The sequence below is a fragment of the Saccopteryx bilineata genome, chromosome 9, assembly GCF_036850765.1.
Source record: "Saccopteryx bilineata isolate mSacBil1 chromosome 9, mSacBil1_pri_phased_curated, whole genome shotgun sequence".
NCBI lineage: Eukaryota > Metazoa > Chordata > Mammalia > Chiroptera > Emballonuridae > Saccopteryx > Saccopteryx bilineata.
The window spans coordinates 18,864,177-18,886,172 of NC_089498.1; the positions used below are offsets into that span (position 1 = coordinate 18,864,177).

The 21,996-nt window shown below is 45.1% G+C and overlaps 1 protein-coding gene and 1 long non-coding RNA gene across 3 annotated transcripts in view; one reads left to right on the top strand and one right to left on the bottom strand.

The window, feature by feature from the left end:
- Positions 1 to 1,962, bottom strand: part of SMPD3 (sphingomyelin phosphodiesterase 3) — an 88,655-nt gene extending 86,693 nt beyond the window's left edge. For both annotated transcript variants that reach the window (XM_066242053.1, XM_066242052.1), the window contains exon 1: positions 1,788 to 1,962. The gene's annotated coding sequence lies outside the window, so the exon portion shown is untranslated. The remainder of the gene's footprint in view (positions 1 to 1,787) is intronic.
- A 343-nt stretch (positions 1,963 to 2,305) lies between these two features.
- Positions 2,306 to 21,996, top strand: part of LOC136313077 (uncharacterized) — an 86,044-nt gene continuing 66,353 nt past the window's right edge. The window contains exons 1-2 of the long non-coding RNA XR_010727096.1: positions 2,306 to 2,538; positions 12,224 to 12,371. This is a non-coding gene — a long non-coding RNA (uncharacterized lncRNA). The remainder of the gene's footprint in view (positions 2,539 to 12,223; positions 12,372 to 21,996) is intronic.

Consider the following 21,996-nt stretch of genomic DNA (forward strand, 5'->3'; position numbering starts at 1 on the left):
TTCTCACAGACAGATGCCCAAGCTCATCATGACACACACATGAACACTACAGCACTCACTTGCACATTCACCCAGTCATACATACACTTTGACCCATGCAAACACATTGACACACAAAAACACACTCAAACCTGGGAATTAAATTTGACTTATCATGGTGATGGCGCGTTGGTGGGGGGGTGTGTGTGGCTGTTCAGTCAGGATGCCTCTCTGGACCCTGGCCCACTCAGGACTCCTGAACTGTGGGCCCCTCCCCCTCCCCGTGAGGCAGATTCCCCAAGTGTCTACATCCCTGTAGTCTCAGGTCTTGAACGACCCCCAGAAGGGACCCTGGTTACCACTGCACACAAGGCATCTGGGTGCCAGGCTGGCAGCGGGGGTGTTTGGTGGGGTGTGAGCGGGGAAGAGGAGTGCGGGGCATAGTGCCCTGCCCCGGCCCAGCCGCCTCCTCTCTTGGGATTTTCCATCTCCGCTCGCGCGGGCACGCGAGGAGCGAGCGCGCTTTGTCTCCCGCCCGGCATCTGGCACGTTTCCGCGGAAGCTCCCCACGCAGCGCCCGAAGCCCCCCCACTCCTGGCCGCGCCCCCCGCTCAGCCCTTGGCGCAGGCCCACCAGTGCGGCGACCGCCGCTTTGTCCTCCCGCGGATGCCAGGGCGGAGAGCGAAAGCCCCGCGCCCGGGGTGGCCGCCGCGTGCCCGGGACCCAGGTCTCGGCCTGATTTGGGGAGCACCCCGCACCAAGGGGAGCAGACCCAAAGATCTGTGAGCGCGGGAGGGGGGGCGTCTGCCTAGAGCTCTGGGGTACTTGAGGAGGGACCGCCCTGTCCCGCTCTGAACATACCCACCCGGATCTGGCTCCCCTCCGCGGTGCAGAAGCTTGAGTCCCTGGGGTGGGGCCGGACAGGGAGGGTCGCTTTGACTTATTGTCCCTGACCTGGATCCAGGTAGAGAGAGCCTAGGAGACAAGGCCTGGGAGGGGAGGGGTGGAGAGGGGTCCCTCGGTCCCTCTTACTTTCTCCCACCGCACGCCTCGCCCCCAGGCTAACTCCGACCTTAGGCGTGGGGCTGGGCGCGGAGGACCCCGAGAATCGATCGGTGCTTTCCTGTACCTCCGACTCCAAGCAGGGTGGGGAGAGGTCTCCGGCCTTTGCCTCTTACATCCCAATCCCCTCCCCTTCCCCCAATATCCTAGGCGGGTCCATGTGAGACGGGGGAGAGTCCTCTGTCTCCATCTATACCCTGGCCCCCTCTTCACAAAACCCTGGGCTTCGGGAGAAGGATGGGCACGGGAAGGGTCATCCTGGCAGCCCAAACAGCCCCTCCTTAATAACTCCGGGAGGGTCTGAGCAGGAGGACTCCTGCGGCCTCACCCATCACATCCAGACCCCTTTGCAGGCTCACGCAGCCGAGGCACTGTGGGGAAGGGTCCCCTGCCTCCGAACCTTCCTTCCACCGCTCCCACCCTGCACAATCCGAGCAGCCGCTACTCCAGACCCGGGGGAGGGAGGCTCCAAGCTCTCAGTGCCCTCTCAGGAGGGATGGGGCGGGGGAGTGGTCCCCCAGCCCTAGTCCCTCACACTCGAGAGCCCCCTCAACCATACAATACAAACCAACCCAAGCTGCTCCGACCTTAGGCGCCTGGCTACAAGGAGGCCCGCGAGGAGTCAGCACCTCTTCGGGACAGATGGTATTGAGGGAGGTTCGGACAGGTCCCATCAACTCCCCAGGTCCCCTCACGCCGGTTCATTCCCTCCTTAATAAAACAAAAGCGAATTCAGCAGCACCGACCTCAGAGAGCCGGGAGAGCGGTCAGCGCTGTGGAGCGCACCGAGCTCCTCCGGGCTCCTCACGGCTCTGGATTCCCGATGGTAGTTTTCGCGGCCGCGACAGCGGCGACCGCAGCAGCAGCTACCTCAGCTCCCGCGTCCGGAGCCTCCCTCAGACTCAGCACCTGGAGCGGCGAACAGCTCCGCGCCTCATTCCGATGACCCCGCCTCCCGTGAGCCACCGTAGCCAATGGCGATTCGGGCCCCGCCCAGGAGGCCGCCCATTGGGGGGCGTCTTCCCCTCGTCCTGCGGCCCCTCCCGCTGGTTCCTGGGTTTCTCTTTCAGGACCACATCCCCTGGAGACCGCCAGCGTTTTCGCACGGCCTTCTGGAACTTATAGTCCTTCAAGGACGGGGAGTGAGCTCCTGACGCGGGAAGGTTGCAGTAATGGACTGCATTTTCCAGGGTGCATTAAAGAAACGGAGGCGCCGGGTAGGGCGGGACCTCCTCGCTGTTTCCATAGCAAAGGCGGCGGGTCGCGGCTGGCTGACGGAGAACTGGGGCAGGCCGCGGGACCCTCGAAGGATTGTGCGTGACTTCGGGCAGCCTCTGGGGAAGCCTTTTGGATTCCTTTTTCTCCTTGGTCCTCACCTCGGGTTTGTGAGCCACAGTTTTCCTATCCGAGAAGAGGGTGTGGAGCCGTCCCCCCTCGCGCACACTCCGCAGTGATGGGGCAAACCCCGGGCGAGCGGCTTTGATTTGCCCAACAAAGGTGAGAGAGGACTGAGGAGACCTTCCCACCGTATTCTAAGCTGTATCCCTTTACATTTGTCTCGGTCTTGTCGTAGAGGACTGCATTACTTTTTATCAGAACGTTTAGGCCACGAAGGCCGCCTTCCTGTCCCGTCTTCCCCCAGCCTCTGGCCCCTCACGCCACCCTCGGATACCGCAGCGTCTCTCTCGGCGTAGCCAGAGGGCGCTTCTGCTTAAGACCCTTCACAGGCTTCCCATTGCCTCAGGAATTTCAATCATTCTTCAACATCGTCTGAAAAACCCTTCAAGATCTGGACTCCACTTTCTTCTTTTTAAAAAATCGTTGGCACCGGCCATTCCACACTCAAGAACTAACCAGGCTCGACCCTGCTTTGATTCCAAAATCAGGCTGGTTCAGGGTGATACTGCCTTACAGGGTGATACTGCTGGTGATGGCCAGGACTCCACCTTATTGCAACACTCTAAATTTCTTTGGAAGCTGGGAAGCCTTTAGAACCCGTTTTCTCTCACTCCCGTGGGTCCCTCACCCTGCATTTAGGGGCTTCTTATACTCTTCAAGCCCCAGCCTAGAAGCTGCCTCGGGCATTAAGCCTTCCTAGGTGCCCGGCTTCATAGTAGGTCTCCCATCTTATGTTTCAGCAGCACTCTACTTCCCATATTCTGCTTGCATCTTATGTGTCCGTCTAACACATTAGCTTATAAGATCCACAGAGCAGGGGCCACATTTATATTATTCATACTTACAGTACATTGTCTATAGGGCCTGGCACATAGTAGGCAGTCAGATATTTGTTGAGTTGACAATGAATTGAACTTGAATTAAATTTCACTCACACCTCCATAATCTTAATTTCCTAAGGTTGGTGTTTCCCAATGTTGTAAGTGTTCAGCTTAAGGGATGCCACCTGTTTGAAGAAATGTTTATGCCATTCGTACAGTGGACTGGAATTTTGCCTGAATGCTAAAAGAGCCTATCCAATACTCTCACACTAGGGATTGATAGATTTATGCCTATTATTCCTTGGATGGTCTATGAACTCTCCCCTAAATCTCATCAATTCTTCTTGTTCCTTTATTTCTAGCTGATGGCCCTTCTCCTTTCTGTGCTTAAATGCCCTATCTCCTACTCCTTTTCTGGGATCTGGCCTTGAAGTAAAGATAGTCTGGTTCCTGCCCTTCTCTCAGCCCTCTGTTCAGTTTCATAGGGCCCTGGTGGTGATGTCCCACCTTGCTAGGTAGCTTCCTTTCTGAATGTTTCCCCACTTAGGGCCTTCGTGTTGGCCAAATGGTTCAATGAACTCCACACATACTTCTTTTGTTACTTTATCCAGACATTTTGAGTTTATTTCAGATAAAGCATTCTTGGGAGAATGCCTTACTATATGGGAATTGATTCATGACCAAGGAAGTCACCAGAGGGACTATTTCCCTGATCCTGATTCAAACCAAAAAGACAGAACCAGAGCAAAAGCAACCCTGTCATCCTTGAGTTGATTGACATCCAGGGATGGAAGGCTAGGATTCGGAAGAGAGTAAAATGGATGGCATTTAGGGAAGAACTAATGACCTTTAAGAGGCATGGCACAGGGGCTTTGATCCTGGCTAAACCATGAGAGAAAGCCATTGGAGCTGGATGAACAGATGGGACCTCATTACTAAAGCTAGAAAACTGTACTTGGGCAGGGGGAAATAGGATTTGTGCTGAAGCAGAGTGCATAACTCTGTGGATGCAGTGAGAGCAGAGGTTGTTGGAAAAATGGGTAGGGAAGGGCCACACCACAAGGCAGGCATCAGCAGAGTATCAGTTGTGGGCCTAGAGCTAGAACCACAGATGAAAACTCTGGACATCAGTTTAGCCCTTCAGGAGTAGTGCTAGTTTTCAGAAACTTGTTACAAATAGGGAAAAATTGAGATTCCACAATTTTCTCTAAAATAGCATCTGCCCAGCCAACTAGAGTCAGGAAACCTGGGTTCTGATTCTAACTTAACTTTGCCTCTGATTTGATGTATGATCCTGGGCTGGACATGCTTCTTCAGTTGTAAAATGCTATTTATTGCTGTTAGGAAGCAGCTAATAAGGTAGAGGTGGGGGAATTCAAAGCCATTTACTAGCTGTGTGGCCTTGCACAACCTTCTTGGATCTGTAATTGGCTTATTTGAAAATGTAATGGATAAATGAGATGCTTTATTTAAAACACTTCGTAAATATCAAGTACTTAACAAATACAAGTCTGGTTCCACATTTTTTCACCTTGCATTATCAGAAATTGGTTTGACTGTAAGTCAACAGGAAAAATGTAATATCCTAGGTAATCTGGGTTCAAACTGCCATTCTTTTGTTAGTTATATGGTTTTAATCAGATATATATATATTATATATATATATTTTTAACAGGGACAGAGAGTCAGAGAGAGGGATAGACAGGGACAGACAAACAGGAACAGAAAGAGATGAGAAGCATCAACATCAGTTTTTCATTGCGAGACTTTAGTTGTTCATTGATTGCTTTCTCATATGTGCCTTGACTGCGGGCCTTCAGCAGACTGAGTAACCCCTTGCTCAAGCCAGTGACCTTGGGTCCAAGCTGGTGAGCTTTTGCTCAAACCAGGTGAACCTGTGCTCAAGCTGGCAACCTCGGGGTCTCAAACCTGGGTCCTCTGCATCCCAGTCCGACGCTCTATCCACTGCGCCATCCACTGCCTGGCCAGGGATATATTTGTTTTATCACCTTTTAGGGGTGCATTAGAGCAGAGAACCCTAAGAATGGAATTCAAGATGCTTAGAAGCCAGAGCTGCAAGCTTTGTTGGGGTGGGGGAGGTGGAAGGTCTCAGTAAAGTTCTATAGGTCTTCTAATTAAGTGACAGGGATTAACCAGAATAAAGAATCTCAGATATAGAGTTGGAATGATTAACCAGGGCTGGTTCCCAAAGAGCCTTGTGTACCAAGCTGAAGAGTATAATTTTATTCTAAAGATAATGAAGGTTTTTACGAAAATGTGAATTTTGAAAAGGTTACAGCCTGTCTGGATAATGGCCAGAAGATGAAGCTGGGATGTTGGTCAGAATCTGCTAGAGTGATCCAGCACAGCATCTTTGAAGATGTAAAGAGGGGGTAGATCTGAGCTGTATTAAGGAGGTAAATATTCAGAGGACTTTATGAGTGATGAATTGAGGCGTGGAGGAGTAGTGAGTCAAGGATGATGCCCAGATGTCTGCCTGAGGAGACTAGTTGAGTGGTGGTGCCTTCCTCTGAATGTAAAATAATAAAGGAGCAGGTTTAAGTAGGAAGAGGCGAAGGTGAGTTTGAGGGGAGTGGGAGACATCCAGGTGAGATGTCTAGTAGGTGATTTGGAGCTTATTTTGGGAGGATGCTTTTTTCATGTCCAAAGAAGTAAGTAGAGGGACTATTATCTTTTTATTTTATTTATTCATTTTAGAGAGAAGAGAGAGAGAGAGAGAGAAAGACAGGGGGGAGGAGCTGGAAGCATCAACTCCCACATGTGCCTTGACCAGGCAAGCCCAGGGTTTCGAACCGGCGACCTCAGCATTTCCAGGTCAACGCTTTATCCACTGTGCCACCACAGGTCGAGGGACTATTATCTTGAACCGAATTAAAAAACAAAAACAAAACAAAACAAAAAAAACCCAGAGCCTGAGAGCCTGTCATTCTTGAGAGATCTGATCTGAAGAAACTCTTAAGTTATCATGTTATCAACATATATATCATAATTGAAGCCATGGGAATGGATGCATTCCTTTAGTAGACAAGGTCAAAGGGAAGACCAGACTCCCTTGGAAAATACTAATATTAATGGAACAGGTAGAGAAAGAGGGGCCCAGAAGGAAAAGTGAGAATAGTCAGAAATATAGGAGAAAAACCAAAGAAGAATATGCCAGAGAAGCCAAATGGAAGAAGTGAGGTGTATGGTGCGGAATGGTCTAGTTAGCCAAGATCTGGACAAGTGAACGTCAAATTTAGCAACAAAGAAGTCACTGGCCTCTTTGGGGAGCAGGTTCAGTGGAGTAGCAGGGGCAGAAGTCTGAATGCCTAGGAAATGGATGTATGTAACTCTTGGGAATTGTTCTGGAGGAAGGGAGGGAGTAAATGAGAAAGGATGTGGAGTTGAGAGACAAGTTTGTTTTAATTTGGGAGAGAAAAGGACATTTAAAAATGTTGATGGGGAAAAGTTAGAGGGACAGTTGATACAGGAAAAAGAAATGATTGAAAGATGCGGTGAGGTCAGTAGGAGGGTAGAAGGCGGTAGGGTTCAGAGTGAGCCTGAGGCAGTCTAGTTTTCCTCTGTGATGGGAGGAGAGAAAGGAAGGCTGAGTTGGAGATGCAGGTAGGTCAGTAGGTTGGTAGGTCTGTGGGAAGCTGGTAAAGAGAGGAAAATATTCAAGATGGCCACTGTGGAAAAAAGGAGGGAAAGCAAATAGCAGCCCACAGAGACTGAAGGGATGTGGTGAGGGCCTGCTGAGGTTGGAGGCTGTGGGTTTGTAGGGACACATTTTTTTTTTTTTTACAGAGACAGAGAGAGAGTCAGAGAGAGGGATAGATAGGGACAGACAGACAGGAACGGAGAGAGATGAGAAGCATTAATCATCTGTTTTTTCATTGCGACACCTTAGTTGTTCATTGATTGCTTTCTCATATGTGTCTTGACTGTGGGCCTTCAGCAGACCGAGTAACCAGCGACCTTCGGTCCAAGCTGCTGAGCTTTGCTCACACCAGATGAGCTTGCGCTCAAGCTGGCGAGCTCAGGGTCTCGAACCTGGGTCCTCCCGCATTCCAGTCCGACGCTCTATCCACTGCGCCACCGCCTGGTCAGGCAAGGGACACATATATTAAGGCATTCCACCACCCTGTGTGGTGATGGGCTTTTTTCAGCATCCATCAGCCCTGAGATTGGTGTGGGGAAGGCTACTGGCGAGGCTGATCCAGGGCTGGGCTTTGTTGGACAAAGGAGATTAGAAGGAAAGGAAGTTGGAGATGGTGATAACAGAAGTAGAAGTGGTCCACAAGAGGAAGGAGGTGAAGCCGGGATGGAATGGACAGGTGGGAGGGGTGGGGTTCTCAATGGAGTGAGAGGATAGATGTGGTAGGTGGGAGGGAAGTGCAGGGAGGTCAGGCATTGCTGGTCAGAGTTGGAGGATTTCTAGTCAGGGGCAGGGGCAGGGTGGCTGCAGTAGACAGAGGCGGTCATGGGATTGAAAGGCAAATTCTCCCGGACTGTTGGCTACTTTGAATGAGAGAAGGAACCCTGGTAGCCCTATGCTAAACTGAACAGTGAGTGGGAAGTTAACAGCTGATCACAGGGAAGAGGGGTAGGGTGTGGAGACAGAAATCAAGATGTTGGGGAACTAAGAAGTCTTCTTACCCAAGGCACAAGAGTTAAGGAGAAAGAACCAATGACCTTGCTCATATGTTTTCTCAGAAGTATTTGTCTTAACATCATCTAAAAATGATCATTTTTGTACACATCTAAAAGGCAGAATGTCTAGGAATAAAATTAACCAAACAGAAAACAATTTCAGATTTATGGTGAAGTTGTCTCAACAAAGTTCAAAGGTAGTTATTCTTACAATTTATATTTCAATATAGTTTGTAGATATAACTATGTGCATATCAACTAGAAAATGTGTTTGAGAATTTTGCAAATTTCATTTCTTAGCAACAATTTGTTTTCTCAGTTTAGAACATAAATAAGAGAACTTGTGTTAATTTTTTTTTCAAATGTGGAGTTTAGAGCTTAATTCATGCCTTTGAAATGCCATGAATTTGAAATGCAGCCATTTCCCTTTCTGCATCCTTGAAAAGGATTACAAGAATTTTATTAGTTTTTCAGATAATCTTGCCAGCACATACAGACTTCCCACAAGGGTCTCCTATCAGTAAGGTTGGACTGTGAGTGCTTCTGTGTAAGTGTTTTGCATGAGATATTTAAGACGAGTCAAATAAGCAGCCAACTTTAGGATTTCCCAAACAGCAGCTCAGTTTACAGTTGTGGGACTTGATATAGAACATGAAATGTGCATCTAAATGTTAATTGTGAAAAATGATCCCTATAATTTCTAAAGAAAAAAAGAATAAAAATCAGTTAATTGCTTTGAGCAATTTCTGTCATTAAAAAAGCCAATGTTGCCTGGCCAGGCGGTGGTGCAGTGGATAGAGCGTCAGGCTGGGATGCGGAGTACCCAGGTTCGAGACCCTGAGCTCACCAGCTTGAGTGTGGGCTCATCTGGTTTGAGCAAAGCTCACCAGATTGGACCCAAGGTCTCTGGCTTGAGCAAGGGGTTACTCGGTCTGCTGTAGCCCCATGGTCAAGGCACATATGAAAAAGCAATCAATGAACAACTAAGGTGTCACAACGAAAAACTAATGATGCTTCTCATCTCTCTCCGTTCCTGTCTGTCTGTCTCTATCTATTCTTCTCTCTGACTCTCTCTGTCTCTGTAAAAAAAAAAAAAAAAGCCAATGTTATTTAGAAATATTTTTGTATGGTTCATAAATCATTGTAATCTTAAAATAAGCCTGCTATTCCAGTTCCTTGAATAGCAGGTGTACAGAAAATATTATGTGAATTAATTCATGAATGTTATGATAATCTGTCTATGTTTAAATTCTCCTTTTCATTTTAAACTCTTATTGATATTCCTATAATTCTTATTTTTAAACATAAGTCAGATCGTTTCACACCTCTGCTAAAATTTCTCCAGTGGCTTTTTTGTCTCATTGAAAGCTAAACCTAAAGCCTTTATGATGGCTGTAGGGCCATATACACTCACTGCTATAGCCTCTATGTCTCATCCTGTAGGCCCCCTATGCTGTTCAGCACATTGACCTCCATGCTGTTCCTTGATTGCTCCAGGTATACTCTGGCCTCAGGGCCTTTGCACTTGCTGTTCCCTCTGCTTTGAAGCTTTTTCCCTAGATATCCTTATGGACATTCATATAAAATGGCATCCTTTCCTTTCATGGCACTCGCTATCCTCCTTTCCTCTTTTTTTTCTCTAATATTACCATCTGACATATATTCTCTTACTTATCTGTTTATTGTCTTTCTCTTCCCTACTCTTACTCCTCCAGTAACCCACTAGAATAAACTCTCCATTAGCGTAGAGACTTTGTCTATTTTGTTTACTGCTGTACTCACAGAATGTGGCATAGCATCTGGCATATAACAGGCACTCAGTAAAACATGTTGAATGAATAAAAATAATACATCATCCCTAGTATGTAACCCTAACATCTGTTTTTATTTTTCCACATTACAGTCCTTATGTAGGACATGTGTATATAATCTTTCATATTCTGGAAGTCATAGTTTAGATATAATTTTGAATAGTGCCTTATATTTTTTCTAACATCATATGTTATAAGCATTTTACTTTGCTAAGATCGAATTCATTTGTTCAGTTGGTCATTCATTCAATAATTTTGTGTGTGTGTGTGTGTGACAGAGAGAGACAGACAGACTGGAAGGGAGAGAAATGAGAAGCATCAATTCTTTGTTGCGGCACCTTAGTTGTTCATTGATTGCTTTCTCATATGTGCCTTGACCGGGGGGCTACAGCAGACCGAGTGACCCCTTGCTCAAGCCAGCGACTTTGGGCTCAAACTGGTGAGCCTTGCTCAAACCAGATGAGCCCATGCTCAAACTGGCGACCTCGAGGTTTCAAACCCGGGTCCTCTGCATCCCAGTCTGTCGCTCTATCCACTGCGCCACTGCCTTGTCAGGCTCAATGAATATTTAATAAGGCATTTCTATGTTCCAGATAGTACTGAGTCTGTAGTAGTAAATAGGAACAGGACTTACTCTCAAGGAACAGAGAATCTTTATAAATGCCATCTGTAATGATTATCTGATATTTCATCAAATACCACACTATACTTAACTACTCCCCTATTTAAAATATTTGTTTATTATTTTAAATGATGTAATGAATACTCCAAGTTTATAGCAATTACCCTTTACAAATTATTCTGTAAGGTAAATTCCCAAGTGAATTGTTATTGGGTTAAAGGATTAAACATGGTTTTGGTGTTGTTTTTTTATACCATATGCCACATTGATTTCAAAAAGGGTGGTACCCATTTTACCCAATTGACAGCACTAATGTTCCAGCTTCATCACAGCCTCTCCAGCATTGGACATTACTTTCAGTTTTGTCCAATGAAAAGTATAAAGTATTCCTTCATTTTATTTATAATTTATGTCTATTAAAACGCACATTTTTCCCCCTTGCTGGATCAATCAGTTGGTTGGAGTGTTGTTCTGATATGCCAAGGTTGTGGGTTTGATCCCTGGTCAGGGACATATAAGAATCAACCAATGAAAGCATAAATAAGTAGAACAAAAAAATGATATTTCGCTCTCTCCCTCCCTCCCTCCCTTTCTCTCTCTCTAAAATTAATTTAAATTTTTTTTAAAATAATGCACATTTTTCAGTATGGAGATTCCTCAAGAAATTAAAAATCAAACTGCCTTTTGACCCAGCTATACCACTTTTAGGAATATACCCCAAGAACACCATAACACTGTTTGAAAAGAAGAAATGCACCCCCATGTTTATGGCAGCATTGTTCACAATAGCAAAGATCTGGAAACAGCCCAAGTGTCCGTCAGTGGACGAGTGGATTAAAAAGCTTTGGTACATATATACTATGGAATACTACTCAGCCATAAAAAATGATGACATTGGATCATTCACAACAACATGAATGGACCTTGATAACATTATACTGAGCGAAATAAGTAAATCAGGAAAAACTAAGAACTGTATGATTTCATACAGAGGTGGGACATAAAAATGAGACTCAGAGACATGGACAAGAGTGTGGGGGTTACGGGGTGGGGGGGAGGGAGAGGGAGAGGGTTGGGGGAGGGGAGGGACACAAAGAAAACCAGTTAGAAGGTGATGGAAGACAATTAGACTTTGGGTGATGGGAATGCAGCATAATCAAATGTCAAAATAATGTAGAGATGTTTTCTCTGAACATATATACCCTGATTTATCAATGTCACCCCATTAAAATTAATTTTTAAAAAAATAATGCACATTTTTGGTTTTCTTCTTTTGACATTTGTTAATTCAGTAAGGCCTTAGGAAGCTCTTAGAGGGCCATTGTCCTACCTTGTAGATCATGCCCAAAGTTTAGCATGCATTGGAGGCTTATAGCATCTTAGAATTAGAAGGGACTGCATTCATCATCTAGTTCAGGGGTAGTCAACCTTTTTTACCTACCACCCACTTTTGTATCTCTGTTAGTAGTAAAATTTTCTAACCACCCACCGATTCCACAGTAATGGTGATTTATAAAGTAGGGAAGTAACTTTACTTTATAAAATTTATAAAGCAGAGTTACAGCAAGTTAAAGCATATAATATAATTACTTACCAAGTACTTTATGTTGGATTTTCACTAAGTTTGACAGAATAAATCTTTATAAAACAACTTACTGTTGTTAATCTATCTTTTTATTTATACTTTGGTTGCTCTGCTACTGCCCACCATGAAATCTGGAACTCCCACTAGTGGGCAATAGGGACCAAGTTGACTACCACTGATCTAGTTTAACTAAAATTCTGATAGATGGCTTTCTAGGCTCTGCTTGCATAGCCTGGCAGTGGGGACCTCACTGTCTCATGGAAGTTTGTCTTGATTTTGCCCTACCCTACAGATGCTGAACTAGCTTCTGGTCCTTGTGGCTCTCATGTGGCCCCAGTTCTACCCTCTGAAGCAACAGAGCCCATGTAATAGATGTTATAGAACCTCCTTACCTTCACTGCCCATCTTTGCAAATAGGTGGCTAGAATGGTCAACTCCAGGTAAGTCTGCTAGGCCTAGAGGCCAATACCCTGTCCCACCCACAAGCTTCTGCAGTGGCCATATCAGCAGCCTCTTCAGCTGGGTTCATATGAAACTTAAATCAGCTGAAATTCCCTTTATGTAGACCTGCAGCCAAACCTAGTTCCTCTCATCCCTCATTTCTGTTGATCTTTTTAAACCTGAAAACAAGAGTTTGTTTTTTTCCCTATTTTATTTCAATGTGTTGGTAGAAAAGTTGCCCTGGTCCCACTATTGTTGTCTAAGATGGAGATATAAGAGTCATTCTGACAGCTTCATGTGTTGATGTGATGATGGTGATATGAAGTAAGACATTTGTCAGTCATTTGGTCTGGCAGCTGAGCCTCCTTTTTTGTGCTTGAGGAATTCCATGCCATGTGCTTCTAAACCTGATTTTCTATCTTCCTGGAGATTTTGTGAGTTACTCATTATCTTTTTTTTTTTTAAGATTTTATTTATTGATTTTACAGAGGAAGGAGAGAGAGGGGAGCAAGGAGTATCAATTCACAGTTGGTTCACTTTAGTTGTTCACTGCTTGCTTGTCATATGTGCCTTGAGTGGGCAAGCAGGGTTTTGAACCAGCAACCTCAGCGTTTCAGGTCGATGCTCTATCCACTGCACCATCACTCATTATCTTTTTTTTTTTTTTTCAAGACAGAGAGGAGAGAGAGAGAGAGAGAGAGAGAGGGAGAGAGAGGGAGAGAGAGAGAGAAAGAGGGGAGGAGCAGGAAGCATCAACCCCCACGTGTGCCCTGACTAGGCAAGGCCTGACTAGGTCGCCTGAACCGGCGACCTCAGCGATCCAGGTCAACACCCCATCCATTGCGCCACCACAGGTCAGGCCACTCATTATCTTTTAATTGATATTCTTTGCTTTGCACATCCTTACAACTAAAACTTCTTTTTTTTTTTCTTTTTGACGAGACAGAGAGAGGGACAGATAGGGCAGACAGAAAGGGAGAGAGATGAGAAGCATCAATTCTTCATTGCAGCTCCTTAATTGTTCATTGATTGCTTTCTCATATGTGCCTTGATCAGGGGGCTCCAGCAAAGTGAGTGACCCCTTGCTCAAGCCAGCAACTTTTGGGTTAAAGCCAGCAACCTTTGGGCTCAAACCAGCAACCATGTCCATGATCCCACGCTCAAGCCAACGACCCTGTACTCAAGCCAGATGAGCCCAAGCTTAAGCCAGTGACTTCAGGGTTTCAACCCTGAGTCCTCTGCATCCCAGTCCAACGCTCTATCAACTGCGCCACCGCCTGGTCAGGCACAACTAAAACTTCTAACCAATTCATGTAGGACATGAAGAGTAAACTGAAAAGTTCTAAACACCACACACAAGATGTTATTGTTGGGATTTTGATTCTTAAATAGTGGGCATAAGGGGAATAGAGAGAAATATGTCTGAGTTCTGTATCTAGGAGTTCAGACAGGTCTAGGCATGCCTAGAAAGTTGGCCAGTGGGAGGGTGTGATGGTAGGAACTTGTGCGCTGGACACTGGCTCCACAGCTAAAAGCTGACCACTGACCCTAAGGCATTTGGTGTGAGGATGGCAGCTTCCAAAAGGCCTCCTGGGCATACATAAATGTATTGGCTGATTGTCCCTCCTAGTCTTGGACCATGACCAATAGCCAGGGCCAGGAGATGGGACGAGGATATAAAACAGTTCACCTGGGGCTGTGCAGCTGCTCCTGGGATGTCCTCACTGGGGTGGAAGAAGAAACCTGTCTGAGTATTACCTCCACACCTGGAACCACAGAGGGATTAGGAGTAGACTGGGATTCCATCCTGGGCTGCCCTTTGTCCTACTGGTTGTACCTTCAGAGTCCTGTCTCATAAGCTGCCATCTGAGTCTATCACCATGGGTATCCAGAGTGGGGTTGAGACTGGCACTGCTGTTCTGGTCAGTAATGGGCCTTTAGGAGGTTTGGTTGAGGACAGCCTCTGGAGATAACCTATCTTGAATCCTAGAGTGCTCCCAGATCAGCCCTGCTGGGTATGTGTATGGAGGGGACAATATCTTGCCTTAGGGATTCCGTGATTCGAGTGTACACTGAACACTGGTGCTGGCCTGATCCCTGCCTTTGCTCAGTGTACCATGTGTCCAAATCAGCCAGGGATAATGTATTGGGTGGGCCTCAACCACGGTCATATCATAAATGTGGTAGCATCATTCAGAGGGAACTGATAGGGAACTGTAGGTTCTATCCCTGCCATAGTCACAGATGTTTTGATGTTAGGATCACAACCAATTTTAATCCTCTTGCCAAATATGACTATATATAATATTGTTTTGATATCAGGTAAAATCAAATCCACTATAAAAAGCAGCATAGAAGATAAGTTCTTAAACTTTATCATCTGATCTGGATAGACTTTCAGTGTCTAAGTTACTCTGGGTCAGGCAGTACCCTGACACTTTACATGCTTTCTCTTATTTAATATTCACTACAATCCCATTAATAAGGTGCCATTTATAAAAGTACAATATATAAGGTACCACTATAATTCCCATTATAATGGCAGGGAAACTGTGGCCCACAGACGCTATAGGACTAGCTCAACGTCACATAGCCAGTAAGTGACAGAGCTAGGCTGGTCATCTACCCCTAGAGCCTGAGGACTGCCTTTTCTGCAGTCCATCCCACTGTGGGGCAGCCTTGACTGTTGAGATGTTTTCCCTTACATCAGCGGTTCTCAACCTGTGGGTCGTGACCCACAGGTTGAGAACCGCTGCCTTACATGGAGCTAAAATCTGCATCTCCCTAAGTCAGTCCCATTCCTGATTCTGCTTTTGCCCACAGCCCACCATGGCAGTTCCCAGTCTCCTAGTCTTCCGGCTCAGCTATCTACTTTGTTCATGATTGGAGCACTTCAGCTTCTTCCTCTGGGACCATTTGAACTATCTGAACCATTTTGTATCAGCTAAATCCTCAGAATTATCACTGTAGTAAGGTCGTGGCTAGATAACTCTCCAATTCTATAAGTACCTTCTCCAAAGGTGCTGGCATCTGTTCTGTCCTACTTCTGGCAGGGTTATGTCAATAAATAGTCAACCTAGTCACTAGATTTAGGAGGGGAGTGTTAGAAAGTTCTTCTCTAAGAAAAATGGCAGGAAAACAGTCAAAACTGCAGAAATAATATTAATACTATGTTAATAGTATTAATGGATTGTATTGCTACATGGGAATCTTCTGTCGCCCCTGTGTTCTGACTGGGATACAGACTTCATGAGGACAAGAATTGTTGCTAGTTTTGTTTGCTGCTATATCCCCAGTGCCTTGAGGGGTGCCTGAAATAGTAACTATTCATATATTTGTTGAATGAGTTACTAGTACAGTTTCACATCTGTTATCACCTCCTCGGGTTTCTAAGGTGTTTGAGAGAATAATGTGATTTCCCTAGGCCACAGCTTTGAATTTGTTTTCCATTACTTCACCAGCAGTTTTTCAAGTTTTGTTGTGATTTTGATTCATAAGAAGATAACCTTAACCATATACCAAGTACATTGGATAAATAATTCTACCTCAAAAGCAATTTCATTTTATCTTGTAAACCTAAGTCTAAACTGGAATTTGGTTCAGCTTGATAAAGGAATTGCTAGGTTTCTAGTTTTCTATCATATGGAAACACATTCTCTGACTCTCAGCTTTGAATTTTCAGCTTGAATTCAAAATGTAAAATCCCCAGGAAACAGTTAAATGAGAGGAATGTTAGTTTTTACATTTTTTTACACACAAAAAATATATGCTTAGCAAAGGTAAATGGATAGAGTCATCTCCAGTTCACACATCAGAATCTGACCTTGGAGGGTGACCCAAGAAGTGGCAGGAGGCTAGAATGGGAAGTAAAGAAAACAACTTTGACCTGGCTGAATATCCCAGATTTGACATCAGCAAATTCCCTAGAAAAAGGAGTGTCTTTTCCTGAGAAGTAAATGTGAGGTAATCTTGGAAGAGTGTGCTCCAAGATAACTCACAAATCAGAAAGACAGAATGTGCAAGCAAAGCTCTGGGGACAGCCCTCATGCTCACTGTAATTTGTCCTGGACCAGTTCTCTTCTACCCTGATTTTCCAGGAAGGGACCGTGTCAATTCTGGTTCAGGATGGAGATCTGTGTAAATTGGACCTGAGGTCATGTTCTTGGACATCTTAGCATCTTCAAGCTGGGGTATAGGATCCCTATAAGTCTAGGTCATGAGCAAAAGACTCATATTTTTCTTTAAAGTTAATGCAAATTTTGTATACTCCATAATATTTGTCTTAATATTAAAAGAATATTTTTAAAAAATGTTTAAGTGAAGTTGATGTTCCAGGATGCTAGGCATATAGGCACATTTTGTAAATGTTGGTTGAATGAATGAATGTTGTTCATCCCAATATTCATGATGCTCTTGCTCAGGTTGTGGCAAGTCTGAAAAAGAATGATGGGATCACTGGGCTGGGAGGTAAATTAAAACTCTCTGGGCACCACCTATATGCCAGGTAAGGTGCCAGATGTTTTACCTACAGAGCCTCAGCTTAATCCTCATAACCCTCATAACCCTACAAAGATCCCTATTTTATAGGCAAGTAATTGGAACCTTCTCAAGGTCTGGACTGGGGCAGATGAAAATCCTGGTCTTTTTAGGCTTCTGTTTTCTTCATACACCTTGCTGCCTCCTGAGGTCAATTTACCCATCAATTTCTTGGATACTGCATGGGGAATGCGGCTCACTGCTGTGTTCTTGGTGGCATGAAAGAAACCCCCCATGTTTGGTCTCCCTGTACTGAAGGCTGAAATTGCAGGGGTCACAGGACTTGACTGTGGGCAGAGGACTTGACTGGGAGTCTGGGGCATATCTCCTTGTTCCTGAGTGGGCCAAGTAGGGGCACACTGGGAAGCTCCATGTGGAGAAGGACCCATTTGCCATGTTATTTCAGGATAACAATTATTCAGGATTGTTGTTGGCATTGTTAGCTTGTTTAATCTTTTGAACTTTGTTTCTAGTCTGCTATGGCTCAAATTCAAGTTTTACTGGCTCTACTCAGCTATGAGTTGAGGGTCCCTGGCTGAGGGACCCCCACATGGCTTTCTGGATCTCTCCAAAAGCAAAAACTACAAGGTTCCAGATTATTCACAGATGTGTGGGGGTGGCTGGCAACATGATTATTCAGTGACAGCATTGCAGTCCCTGAAGCAAATGTGGCCATTTCGCCTTCCAAAGGGAATACACAGTGACACTCTTCTTCTTAGGTTAGCCTCACAGCACCCTCATCTGTTGCTTGTAAAACTCCTTTTCTAGGGCACAGGGCCAGCAGGTATGTGTGAGGTGTATAGGAATTGAACCCTGAGAGCTGAATTCCTTATGGCAATGATAAGTGGTTACAGAAAGTAATTACAGTATAAACCCACTATATGCACACTTAGAAAAGGAGTTGGAATGCATGTCCCTGGGTGTTAACTAGACGTAGTGTCTCTGGGAAGGAGTTTGCACATCCTTCAGTTCTCCTTTCACCTACCTGCATTCTTTTTTTTTTTTTTAAGCAAAAGACAGACAGGAAAATAGAGAGATGAGAAGCATCAATTCATAGTTGCGGCAGCTTAGTTGTTCATTGATTGCTTTCTCATTTATGCCTTGACTAGGGGGCTCCAGCTGAGCCAGTGAGCCCTTGCTCAAGCCATAGACCTTGAGCTCAAGCCAGCAACCATTGGGCTCAAGCTAGCGACCATGGGGTCATGTTTATGATCCCACGCTCAAGCCGTCAACCCCGCACTCAAGCCAGATGAGTCCATGCTCAAGCCGGCGACATCGGGGTTTAGAACCTGGGTCTTCAGAGTCCCGGGCCAGTGCTCTCTCCACTGCGCCACTGACTATTCAGGCTATATCTGCATTTTTAAATTTATTTTTAAAAAATGTTTATTTATTGATTTAGCGAGAGAGGATGGGAGAGAGAGAGAGAGAGACAGGAACATTGATCTGTTCCTATGTGTGCCCTGAGTGGGGATCAAACCAGCAACCTCTGTGTTTCTGGATGCTGCTCTAACCAACTGAGCTATCTGGCCAGGGAACTATCTTTATTTTTAATGTTTCTGTCATGAACATGTTTGTTTTTCTAATAAGAAAAAGAATTATCTATAAACAAATCTACCATTGGATATTTAGGTAATTCTGACTTTTTATGAGTATAAACAATGCAGAGTGGGGATAATTGGCTGAAATGAGTTTAAAATCATAAAGCACAGCCTGAGCAGGTGTTGGAACAGTGGATAGAGCATTGGACTGGGACACAGAGGGCCCAGGTTCAAACCCCTAAGGTCACCAGCTTAAGCATGGGCTCATCTGCTTGAGCATGTACTCACCAGCTTGAGTGCTGGCTCGCTGGCTTGAGCAAGGGATCATAGACATGACCCCATGGTTGCTGGCTTGAAGCCCAAGGTCGCTGGCTTGAGCCCAAGGTCATTGGCTTGAGCCCAAGGTCGCTGGCTTGAGCAGGGGTCACCTGCTCTGCTGTAGTCCCCACCCCCGCCCCAGCCTCCAAGGCACATATGGGAAAGCAATCAATGAACAACTAGGTGCCACAACAAAGAATTGATTCTTCTCATCCTCTCTCCCTTCCTGTATGTCCCTATCTGTTCCTCTCTCTGTCTGTCTCTCTCTCTCTGTCATAAAATAAAACTTTTTAAAAATAAAAATAAATAAAAATCATAAAGTACAAAAAGGTAGACCTCAGTTCTAATTTCTGAAAGCCTAACAAAGTTACTTAAAGATGTTAAAGAGGGCTATAATACTGCTTCAGTGTTGAGAAGCGTGGTCCCTATTGAAAAAGGCATAATATATAGTTTACATCCTAGTCATTTTTTCAATAATAATTCATCAGGTTAACCCAAGTACCACATTTAGAAACTTGTAAACTTTTCAGCCTGACCTGTGGTGGTGCAGTGGATAAAGTGTTGACCTGGAACTCTGAGGTCACAGGTTTGAAACCCTGGCCTTGTGTAGTCAAGGCACATATGGAAGTTGGTGCTTCCTGCTCCTCCCCCTTCTCTCTCTCTCTCTCTCTCTCTCTCTCTCTCTCTCTCTAATGTATGTGCTCTCTCTCTCCCTCTCCCCCTCTCTCCTCTCTAAAAAGGAAAATAGAAACTTGTAAACTTTTCTGTTTAAGTACCTCTAGTAGGAGTCACCTGCACGGGAAAGTAAAGACAAGAATCTCATCTCATTGTTACCTCTGAGTTTGTGGGGTGGAAGTGAGGCTGAGAGTCGTAAGCTGACAGTCTTGTGTCCACAGAAAGTACTTGACCCTAGTCAGTGACCAAGAAGCAAGTTGGGGTGCAGGTTGCTACTTCAGTGTTGAAAATGTCAAATGGCTTTTTAAAAATACCTTTTAAGCCTGACCTGTGGTGGCGCAGTGGATAAAGCGTCGACCTGGAAATGCTGAGGTTGCCAGTTCAAAACCCTGGGCTTGCCTGGTCAAGGCACATATGGGAGTTGATGCTTCCAGCTCCTCCCCCCTTCCTCTCTCTCTCTTTCTCTCTGTCTCACTCTCTCTCCTCTCTAAAATGAATTAATAAATAAAAAATAAAAAAAAATAAAAAAATACCTTTTAAGTTACAACACACTGTTATCCCTTATAAAAAAGAAAAGTGGAAAAGTCTCTTTTGTCTGCTAACCCCTGCTATTCCCAGAGCTGCTGTTGTCTAACTAGCACCCTTGGTGGGCTTAAAGCCCGTATCCAGCTGTACACTCTCTGTCTACCCTAGCCTGGAATAATCCAGCCTTCCATCTTCTCTGCGGGGCTTCAAAGCTGTCAAGCTCTACTAGGACAAAAAAAGAAAAAATTAGTACCACAATAGACATGTGGTCTTCAACTCAGCCAGCAGTTTGCCAGTACTTTTACTAACACCTGGCCAGATACTAATCTCATTCCCCGTTGTGGCTGTTCCCTCCTTGTCCAGCTCTCCTCAAATTGTCTACCTACCACTGTCTCTATCTCCAATAACCTTAACTTCTGCTGCCCTAGGAGAGTGAAGCCGATCATGCTTTCAGCTCCTCTCTTCCTTTCTTCTGTGAGTATGTACGTGGCATTTCCAGGGCCAGCCTTCCTCTTAGGCTCTCCCTCCCACCTTTTCTTGCCTCTTCCAGGATCCAATTCAGTTAATTCTCTAATCCTTCCCTTGTGTCTGCTTCCTTTTCTTCACCTTACAGGTACAATTCTTTCCCATGCTAGAAATCCTTCCCTTCCCTTTTTCTTCCCTGGCAGCTCCCACCCTGCCCTTTATAAACAAATTTCATGAAGTTATCTCACATTTTGTGTATCTATTTCTTCAGTTTCTTTTACTCCTCATCAAGTCTGGAATCCACACCCATCATTCTCCAAAGACTGCCTTTGCTAAGGTAACCAGTAGCTGTGTGTGTGTGTGTGTGTGTGTGTGTGTGTGTGTGTGTGTGTGTGTGTGACAGAGACAGAGAGAGATACAGATAGGGACAGACAGACCAGAAGGCAGAGAGGTGAGAAGCATCAGTTCTTTGTTGTGGCTCCTTAGTCTCCTTAGTTGTTCATTGATTACTTTCTCATATGTGCCTTGATCGGGGGTGGGGGGTGGGGGGGCACAGCAAGCGAGTGACCCCTTGCTCAAGCTGGATGAGCCTAAACTCAAGCCAGCGATCTCAGGGTTTCAAGCCTGAGTCCTCTGTGTCCCAGTCCAATGCTCTATCCACTGTCCCACTGCCTGATCAGGTGACCAGTTGCTTTTTATTTAAATAATTTAATAATTATCAAGTTATTAAATGAATCTTTTCACCTAAACTGACATTTCTCTAAAAATAAATTGAGTTGCAGTTTTGTTTCTCTTTCTTATTCTCCTTCTTTAAAGTTATTTGGGCTGGCTCTGGCCAGTTGGCTCAGTGAAAGAGCATCAGCCAGTGTGTGGAAGTTCCAGGTTCAATTCCTGGTCAGGGCACACAGGAGAAGTGCCCATCTGCTTCTCCACCCCTCCTCCTCTCACTTCTCTTTCTCTCTCTCTCTTCTACCCTCCAGCCCTGGCTGGATTAGAGCGAGTTGGCTCCAGGCACTGAGGATGGCTCCATGGCCTCCACCTCAGGCGCTAAAAAAATGGCTCTGATTACAACAGAGCAAGGGCCCCAGGTGGGCACAGCATCGTCTCCTAGTGGGCTTCCGGGTGGATTCTGGTTGGGGCACATGTGAGAATCTGTCTCTGCCTCTCCTCCTGTCACTAAAACTTAAAAATAAATAAATAAAATTATTTAAGCTAACATAGTTTTTTGATATTCCTATCCATTGAAACTTCCCAAAAGACAGAGTTCTATTAGTGGTAAAGTTTGCTAGAAAAAGAATAGATTTCAAAGGAAGCAACAGGGAAACCCACTTTTGTGTTTATTCATAACGTAGCTACACATTTTTACAGTCAGTCATTAACTGTTTTACCCAAAGATTGGGGGTCAGACTCCAAATTGTCTTATGGTAAATTGAGAACAACAGAGCAGTTTCTTGCCTTGCCTGAAGATAAGGTGATGGTCTGGTTAGAAGGAAAGCAAGGAGAGAAGTTACATTTATGGAGTGTTTATGATAATACTTCTTTAACACATATCCTTATTTAATTCTCC